Below are 9620 nucleotides of genomic sequence, written 5' to 3' on the forward strand. Positions count from 1 at the left end.
AGCTACTTTTCCCCCAAATAATAATAACCTGTTGTATTCAGCACCTTGGTATTTTTCTTTTTTCATTTTACAATGTATTTTAAAGATCTTTCAATATCAATACATAAAGAGCCTTCTCTTTTTCATGGCCACACAGTATTCCACGAAGTGAATGTACTATTTTTTTTTTGTACTGTCCGCTAATGTTGACCAATAATTTCCTGTGTTTTGGCCATTAAAATCTGGACTAGTCACTGAGAGCATTGAAAATCTGCCTACTTAGAGGTATTTAAAAATAAGTTCGGAATAAACATGAAATAAAATAAATAAATAAATAAATAAAAAATAAGTTCGGGACTTCCCTGGTGGTCCAGTGGTTAAGAGTCCTCCTTCCAATGCAGGGGACGCGGGTTCAAGCCCTGGTCAGGGAACGAAGATCCCACATGCCGCGGGGCAACTAAGCCTGCGTGCCACGACTACTGAGCCCGCGCACTCTGGAGCCCATACACCACAACTAGAGACCCTGCACACTGCAACTACCGAGCCTGCGCGCTCTGGAGACCACGCGCCACAACCAGAGAGACGCCTGCGCGCCGCAACGAAGAGCCCGTGCGCTGCAGTGAAAGATCCCTCATGCTGCAGCAAAGATCCCGCGTGCCGCAACTAAGGCCCAACCCAGCCAAATAAATAATAAATAAATAAATTTTCTGAAAATGAGATAAGTTCTTATCACACAGCAATTTGAATAATGCCCGTGAGACAGTTCCTTTTGAATAGTGTCAGCTGAGGATTCCTGAGAACTTGGACTCCCGAATCCTCCGCAGCACGCCATAAGGCACTGGGTGGTTGCTAAGAAGGGTTCACCCACTTTTACAGCATTTTAGAAAATGAAAGTGAAACATTAATAAATAATTTTGATAAAAACTTACATCCATGTGTGCTTAAATGAGGGTTATTCTAACATTTGCTTTTAAACGACTATAATTGCAGTATTAAAATAGAAAATATTTGACATCTGCTCTGTTCTGCCATTGCACTTAACTGGGGTAACACTCCCTTTGTCTTATGGTATGCATTGCAAATACAGCAGAAAAGGATTAATTGCCTTCTAATTTGGAGTTTTAAAGATTCAAACTGAAGCTATAGTGATTAACTTTAAACAACATTTGAACTATATTTAATTATAGCCTTCAAATCCATTTTCCCCACTTTTGGAGCTACGTTATTTATGTCACTGACATAATAACATCTATTTTTTTTTTTAATTTATTTATTATATTTATTTATTTTTGGCTGTGTTGGGTCTTCGTTGCTGCACGTGGGCTTTCTCTAGCTGTGGCGATTGGGGGCTACTCTTCATTGAGATGCGTGGACTTCTCATTGCAGTGGCTTCTCTTGTTGCGGAGCACGGGTTCTAGGTGCACAGGCTTCAGTAGTTGTGGCACGTGGGCTCAGTAGTTGTGGCTCATGGGCTCTAGAGTGCAGTCTCTGTAGTTGTGGCGCACGGGCTTAGTTGCTCCACGGCATGTGGGATCTTCCCAGACCAGGGCTCGAACCCATGTTCTCTTCATTGGCAGGCAGATTCTTAACCACTGCACCACCAGAGAAGCCCCATAACATCTATTTTTGATAGATCTCAGTACCATGCTTCATCAGCCATAGTGGGAGAACAAAGGTCCTCGGAACATGTGCTGGAGGGGACAAAAGACAATGTGACTGCAGGAACTGACAGCAGATGGGAGAACCTATCTTCCTGAAATCCAGTTTGGAGATCTTGACTTGAAATAAATTACCAGGATGAGCTGTTGAGTTATAACTGAGAAGAGGGTGAGTGGTGCTCCTCCCAGGTCTCACTCGTAGGAGCCTGTGAATTAACTGAATTGTGCACGGGCCATTCGGAGACTCAGCCAAGAGGCCTTGTTGCCATGACTCCTTTATGGATGAGAGCTGAAGCCAGGCACCCAGCTTCCTCTCATTGTAGTTCCCGTGTCAGGCACACACTTGGTGCTCAGTGTGTGCTTACTGAACTGAGCTGTTCCCAGTGGCCTCACTCTGGGCATGAGACAGTGAAGGAGCTTATGGATGTTTACCACATGTTGTCAAGTGCGGAACAAAACCAACCAACCAACCAACCAACCAACCAACCAACCAAATAGGGCATGAAGAGGGGGATTTACTGAAAAGCTAATGGAGCTTAAACTTCAGGACCCCTGATGTGCACAGCCCCTTCCAAGGCCCTGTACATATATTTGTATTCATCATTTTGATATGTTTTCTTAGAGAAGACCCCAAATTTCATAAGCTTCAGATCCACGAAATCTATATCCTTTCTGGTACAAAATAGCATATAAACACGATTCCATTTTCAAAATGAAAAATGCTAATTTTCATTCTTAATGGAAAATTCTGTTCAAAAACAGAATAACAAGTCTATATGCAACATACACACAAACATACCCACAGGAAGGGTATATATCAAAAATGTTCAAACCGGTTTTCTCTGAAAGTGACTATTTATTTATTAATTTGCTATTTTCTATTTTACTGGAATGATCTAGTGAATTAGTGCCATGTTAAAACTTACATTTTTTTTCCCATGTAAAGAAGTATGCCTTTGAACTCACTGACCTTTTCCCAAACGTTTACTTCCATTCAATCAATATCATATTTCTCTTCATCCAGCACTAGGAATGAAGTTGTCTTTTTAGCTTCCTTGTAATCATAACTCTAACTTGGGGAAGTGAAATGAAAATATATGAGCTAAACTGGCTCCCTCTAGGTTAAAATCTTCATATTCACGGGAGGATGCACGTCGCTATTTGGCAGGTTTTTGCAGGAAGTTGATAAAAGAGTCAAGAGCTTCTATTTCCCACCTGCCTTGGTTCTGTCTCTAAGCCCCTCACCCACACGGTCATACTCTGCTTCAACACCAAGCATCTTCTGCCCTGCTAACTCACGTCTCTCACCATCACCTGGTAACTAACTTGAAATCGGAAATTCTGGGGTTATAGAGGGGACAGCTGGCCTTCAGGTCTTTGTCCACAAAACCCAGGACAGCAAAGGCTGCGTCCCCTGAGTTCAAGTCTCCGTTCAGATGTCTGAGAATTAGAATCTTAGAATTACCTTCATCAACAAGAACTGGTGACAAGTCGTGTCGAGCACTGTTCTTTCTCTGTCTCCCATACCCTCACTCTCAGAGCCCAACCTGTCGAGGTTTTCACCTGTCCCTACATCCTGGGCCAGCAAACAGGAGTGGGCAGGAGGCAGTAACATTAACGTTGTCCTGAGATTACTACTCCTGTCCTGCTGTATTCTCTGTGACCCTTAAAGAAGACCACAGGGGAAAAGACCACACTGTGAGTACGTGTCTGTGGTCTTGGTGGGTTTGACTAGGAGAGAAAGAGGCAGAGTTGAGGGTTAGGAGCTGACTTGGGGACCATAGCATATGTCTGTAGAATTTCACTAATTTATTAATTTGCTCACTCATTCAGTTTTTCAAGCATTCAACAAACATATATTATGTTCTTACTATGTGCCAGGAACTGTTTTATATGCTGTGGATACAGACAAATGGGGATGAAACAGATAATAACATTGCATTTAGGGATTCACAATAAGGTGAGGTCATTTCCTGATCATTTTTAGTATAGTTGTAACTTTTATAAAAATAGTCAGACACAGAAACATACACCCAAAAATACAGACTATCAATCTTCTACCTTTATAACAAAATTCAGTTATAATTAAGTCTATGCCTCAACAACATTAGCATGGCTGGAAACCCCAGTCTCAATTTAGTATTCCATAGTGGTACCAGCCCGCAATGGAAGATGAGAGAAGGCGTAGCACTAGTCCAAGAAATGAGGGTTCTTCTGGAAAAGAAAACACTTAGAACAGTGATAGGCAGATAGTAAGCACCATGTAAGCATCAGCTATCATCATCATCGTCATCTTCATCATTATTTTAGGCAAAAGAGACAGCAAATGCACAGGTTTGGAGGGAAGAGAGACAGCATGGCATGTCAAGGAGTTTAAAGGAACTTGTGATCAGCATAGGTGTGGTGAGATATTGGGCTGGAGAGACAGGTAGGGGACAGGCCATGGCCCTAGGGAGCCACTGTCCTTCACGTCCCCCTCCCCTATGTTAAGCTCTTCTTACCATTCCCCTAGACTTCTGCTCAAGTGAAATATGACTTGGCATCTCTGCGTCCCGTTTATCTATTTTACCATATCCTGGTCATAGCTGTCATAGTTTCCCATCATTCCTAAAACAAGGCTCCCCTTGGCTCACTCTCCTACTTAAAAACCTTCAGTGGCTGCCCATTGTCCATGGAATTCAACCAACTGTCTCAATGTGGCATGCAAGCATTTCTGGGCTAGGGCTGCAGCTAACCGGTCCAGGGTTCTCTTTTCCCATCCCCAGTGTGACCTCTATATTCAGCCACATGCGGCCTCTTGCTTCCAAATGCCCCCCTGCCATCAATATCCTCCCTTCTCAATCTTTTTTTGTTGTTGTTGTTCTTATTTTTGGCTGCGTTGGGTCTTTGTTGTTGTGCACGGGCTTTCTCTATTTGCAGCGAGCGAGGGCTGCTCTTGGTTGCGGTGCGTGGGCTTCTCATTGTCGTGACTTCTCTTGTTGCGGAGCCTGGGCTCTAGGCATGCGGGCTTCAGTAGTTGTGGCGCACGGGCTCAGTAGTTGTGGCTCATGGGCTCTTGAGCGCAGGCTCAATAGTTGTGGTCCATGGGCTTACTTGCTCTGCGGCATGTGGGATCTTCCCAGACCAGGGCTCAAACCCGTGTCCCCTGCATTGGCAGGTGGATTCTTAACCACTGTGCCATCAAGGAAGCCCCCCTTCTCAATCTTTTGAAATCTCTGCCCCTTTCAAAGCTCTTCTGAAGGCTGCCTCATCTGTGAAGTCTTTTCTCAGCTTCCCAGTGGGTTGTGTCTCCTTCCATCTCTGAAGCCCCACTTTGTGTTTCCTCTGAGGTCCTTTTATGACGCTCTGCACCAGTCTGTTTCCCAGCACAAGGTCGTAAGCTCTCTGAAGTCCTTCCTTGTCTGGAGAATCTTTTGGGATGAGCGCTCTGTAGAATACATTTTAGCGAACACAATGGGAAGGTCCGGAACCATATCCCAGGGTGGGCTCTTCCACATCCCCACTGCTCAGGTCTGCTTTGCTTTCTGATGGAGGGAGACTAGGGGTCCTCTAGAGAGTGAGGCAGAAAATTCGTGGCCAAAGCAGGATGGAGGCTATAGCCACACTGCAGCCCACCAGGTTCACAGGGTTGTCAGAAGATTGAATAATGCAAAATATTCAAGTATAGGATTCTTTTTAATAGAAGAAGCAGTCTTTAAAATTGCCTCACATTCATTCAACAAACACTTGAGAGCTTCTTATGGGCCACACTATACACCAAGCTCCATGGATATAAATTGAATCAGCCAGGTACTGTTCCCAGATGCCCCAGCCTCCTGAAGCTTATACACTGACCGGGCAGACAGGCTTTTAAATGGCTTTTTAGGTTATTTTCAGGAGCATAGAAAAATTAGCAATAAGTAAGGGAATAAATAGGCTCAAGCCAAAACCATGTTCTAAAAAAATCGAGTTCTATTTAAAATGCAAATAAACCCTTGAGGCAAAAGATACTTTTTGCTTTTCTTTGGGGTACAAACTGTCCCTGAAAAATAGAAAATCCTTTGGACTGAATTCATGTACTATTTAGTAGCATGCGAAGAAAGTAAAAACAAACATTGAAGGTCAAAAATGGGGATATAGAAAAATGGAGCACAGTTAAGTAAGGGTTATTTCAGGGAGAAAATCAGCAATGACCACGTGTGCTGGGTTTAATGAAGGATCCAAACATAGAACCCATAAACAACCTAAGGTAGCTTGAAATTTATCAAACAGGTCAGGCTCTGTGACCAACACAGAAGCCTGGAAATGTATACTTTGCTTACTCCTTCTGCAGCTGACTGGGATACACAGTTTAGAAATAAATTCCAAGTTTGGGCTAAGTGATGGAGAAACTCTAAAGCTACACTCATACTTCCATGATGACTCCATCATCAAGCTGTAGTGGGGACCCAGTCACATCAGGCACTGTACCCAGTCCAGTGAAAAAGAGGTGAAGAGAAATAAGCCCTACTGCCTAAGGCTTGCAGACGGTGCTGAGGTGATAAGAGAAGAGATGCTCTCAGCGCTTCCTGTAACTATAGCTGACACCTATTGAGTACCTAATATGTGCTTGATACTGTGCTAAGCACTTGGTTTTTTTTTTTTTTTTTTTTTTTTTTTAAGAGAAGTAAGCCTTTATTTCCTTGTTTCACAAATAAAGCTGGCTGAGTTGGCTGCTTTTTGGTGATTAGTCAAAGAGACCAAATCCCATGTTCTCGTCCGACTCCTCCGACTCTTCCTTTGCTTCAACCTTGGCTGGGGCTGCGGCGGCAGCAGCAGGAGCAACCGTGGTGGCAGCAGCCACAAATGCAGATGGATCAGCCAAGAAGGCCTTGACCTTTTCAGCAAGTGGGAAGGTGTAATCAGTCTCCACAGACAAAGCCAGGACCCGCTTGTACCCCCTGATGATAGAATGGGGTACAGATGCAACAGTTGGGTAACCAATCTGCAGACATATGCTGGCAACATTGCGGACACCCTCCAGAAAGCGAGAATGCAGAGTTTCCTCTGTGATGTCAAGCACTTCAGGGTTGTAGATGCTGCCATTGTCAAACACCTGCTGGATGACCAGCCCAAAGGAGAAGGGGGAGATGTTCAGCATGTTCAGCACGTGGCTTCACTGGCTCCCACTTTGTCTCCAGTCTTAATCAGCTGCACATCACTCAGGATTTCGATGGTGCCCCTGGAGATTTTAGTGGTGATGCCTAAAGCCTGGAAGAAGGAGGTCTTCTCAGGCCCCAGACCAGTGTTCTGGGCAGGCACAGTGACTTCGCATGGGGCTATGGTACCAGCACGGGCGGCAGCTGGCACCTTATTGGCCAGCAGCATGTCCCTGATCTCAGTGAGGTCCTCCTTGGTGAACACAAAGCCCACGTTCCCCCGGATGTGAGGCAACAGTTTCTCCAAAGCTGGGTTGTTTTCCAGATGCCCTCGGATGGCCTTGCGCATCATTGTATTCTTGCCCATCAGTACCACGGCCTTCCCTCGGAGAGACATGCGGATCTGCTGCATCTGCTTGGAGCCCACATTGTCTGCTCCCACAATGAAGCATTTTGGATAATCATCCAGAAGCTGGATGATCTTAAGGAAGTAATTGGACTTCCAGGTCGCCCTGTCTTCCCTGGGCATCACTGCGGTGTGTCAGGGATTGCCACGCTGGGTTTAGAGACGATGTCACTCACTCCAGGATGCCTGGCGAGAGGAGGGCCACATGGTTGTTTTTTAATGTCATTCAATGCTCATTTGAAATAAGTACTGTCATCACCCCATTTTAGAGATAAGAAAATTAAGGCACAGAGAGGTTAAGCAACTTGCCCATGGCCGTTTCTGCTGTTGGGTCCAAGAACCAGAATGAACTCAGAGCCTCTGTTTGTAACCTCTGACCTGCTCCCTTTCAAAGACTACGTTTTCCACCGGGGCATAAAAGAGACACTTCTTGCAACATTTACCCTGCTGTTCACTCTACCAATGTGAACTTTTCCGTGATTAGGTTTTCAGTGTATTTGAAAGACAATGTAAAATAAAGTGAATCATTTCTCTCTGTCAAAGTGGAGCTAGAGCTGGGTAAGCGTAGGGTCAGGGTAAGTTGTATCAGAAGCCAAAGGAAATTAGGATAAAAACATGGGCAGAGGCAGAATCCCTCAGAAAAGGGGTGATCAGGAACTGACAGTGCAGCCATGTTTGATTGGCATGGCCAGTTGGCTTAATTCCCAGTGCATTGGGGCCCAAGGGAGATTCAGAGGGGAGGGTGACACGGGCTCACTTCAGAATCACGGACTCACAGGGAACTGTTGAGAAAAGAGGTCGTTTCAGAAAGGGCTCAAGGTTGGGAAGAAAGAGGTGCAAAATAACGTCAGGGACTCCTCCTGGATACAAAAGCTGAAGAAGGTGAAAGGAGTGGCATGACCAGTGCCCAGGAGAAGTACGTCAGCCGGGACGGAGGCAGGCAGCCAGCCTTTCTGGGGCAGCTGCACCTGACAGCCTTTCTATGGACTGGCACTTCTGCCAATCCCATCGCCTGATTCAGGGAGAGTGGGGACCCTACAGATAACTAGTGTCACCAGGAGGAGCTGGGATTTAAGTAAAAGGGCAGAAAATTCTCTCTTCTAGTCAAGACTCCGAATTGCCGGCAGTAGCCAGATCGCCCCCGAAGCACAAGCTTGGAGTCACAGAGTGTTTCACGGAGAGTAGAGGGAGGCGAGGCAGAAGGAGATGACCAACAACAGGGAACTGAAACCCCCATTCTGGGAAAAAAGATTCTAGTTTACTCAGTGTCTATAGAAAAACCTTGTCCTTGGAAAGCTCTGAGAGTGCAGAGGGGGGCCCAGAGGGAGACGGGGACACAAAAGGTGGTTCTTCCAGCTTCCTTGGATTCATTCTCCTTAGCATATACGTATCAATACATCCCCAGGGCAACCCAACTTGCGGAGGCCAGATAGGGTATGGGGGCTGCTGGGCGTCCTGATTGTACCTGCTGTTAATACCATGTGCACTCCATGCTGCCTCTTCCCCTGTGTTCATCACTCACACACTATTCTGCCTTCTTCTGTTTCTCACACACCCTGAACTCAATCCCATCTCAGACCTTCCAGAAGGCTCTCCCCACCGTTCTTCCCACGGCTGGTTCCTCTTCACCCTGCAGACTTCACTCAAATATCACTCTTCGCCACACAATCATACCTTCCTTGGCCAGACAATCTCAAGTAGCTTCTCCCCCAAACTCAAGTTCATTTTTTTATTCTGATCTACGGTCTTCACAAAATTTGCTACTCTTTGAAATTATCTTGTTTACTTGTTTACACACTGATTTTGCACTCACTCAGTAAGAACTCACCTTACTCCTTATGGAAAATTACACCCTATGTCTCCCCTATTTCCCTTCCCTGCTTTATTTTTCTTCTTGGCACTTATAGCATACTATTTAATTTACTTCCTTCTTTAGTTTATTGTCTGTCTTTGCTCCACTAGAATATAGCTCTGTGAAGGCAGACATTTTTGTTTGTTTGGGTCACTGCTGTATCCTGAGTGCTTAGCAGGACACTTGGCACATAGTAGGTCATCAATAATGTTTACTGGTCAGAAGAATCCATTAGTTCATAGTCTGTCCCTCTCCACTGGAAAGTAAGCACTACTCGAGCAGGCACTTTATCACCCTGTTCACTGTTGCACGTAACAACTCCGTAAGGGCACCCAAGAAATATTTGTTCAGTTCATGAGTGGCACCCATTTTATAGGGATATCTGAAGATTCAAATGAGATAATACCCATAAACTTGGCATAAGTGCCATGCACATTGTAAGAGTTCAGTAAAAATTAAGATGCAATTACTATTAAAAATTGAGCTTTTGGTATTGAAACTGTAGAAACTCTTGTGCTTTCTTGATTTGGGTTTCAGAACCCAGGACACCTCATATTTGTACCCTGAGACTTTGCATCTGCTTCTGGTTCACAGGGGGCCAGGCAGGA

General features: G+C 45.0%; 1 pseudogene across 1 annotated transcript; it reads right to left on the reverse strand.

Annotated features, from left to right (window-relative positions):
• Positions 1–735: 735 nt before the first annotated feature.
• On the reverse strand, positions 736–7370 carry LOC309619200 (large ribosomal subunit protein uL10 pseudogene; annotated as a pseudogene). Its single transcript has one exon. The product of its transcript is annotated as a large ribosomal subunit protein uL10 pseudogene (transcript).
• Between the last annotated feature and the right edge of the window lie 2250 nt (positions 7371–9620).

This window comes from Balaenoptera borealis, assembly GCF_965194805.1.
Source record: "Balaenoptera borealis genome assembly, chromosome: 2".
NCBI lineage: Eukaryota > Metazoa > Chordata > Mammalia > Artiodactyla > Balaenopteridae > Balaenoptera > Balaenoptera borealis.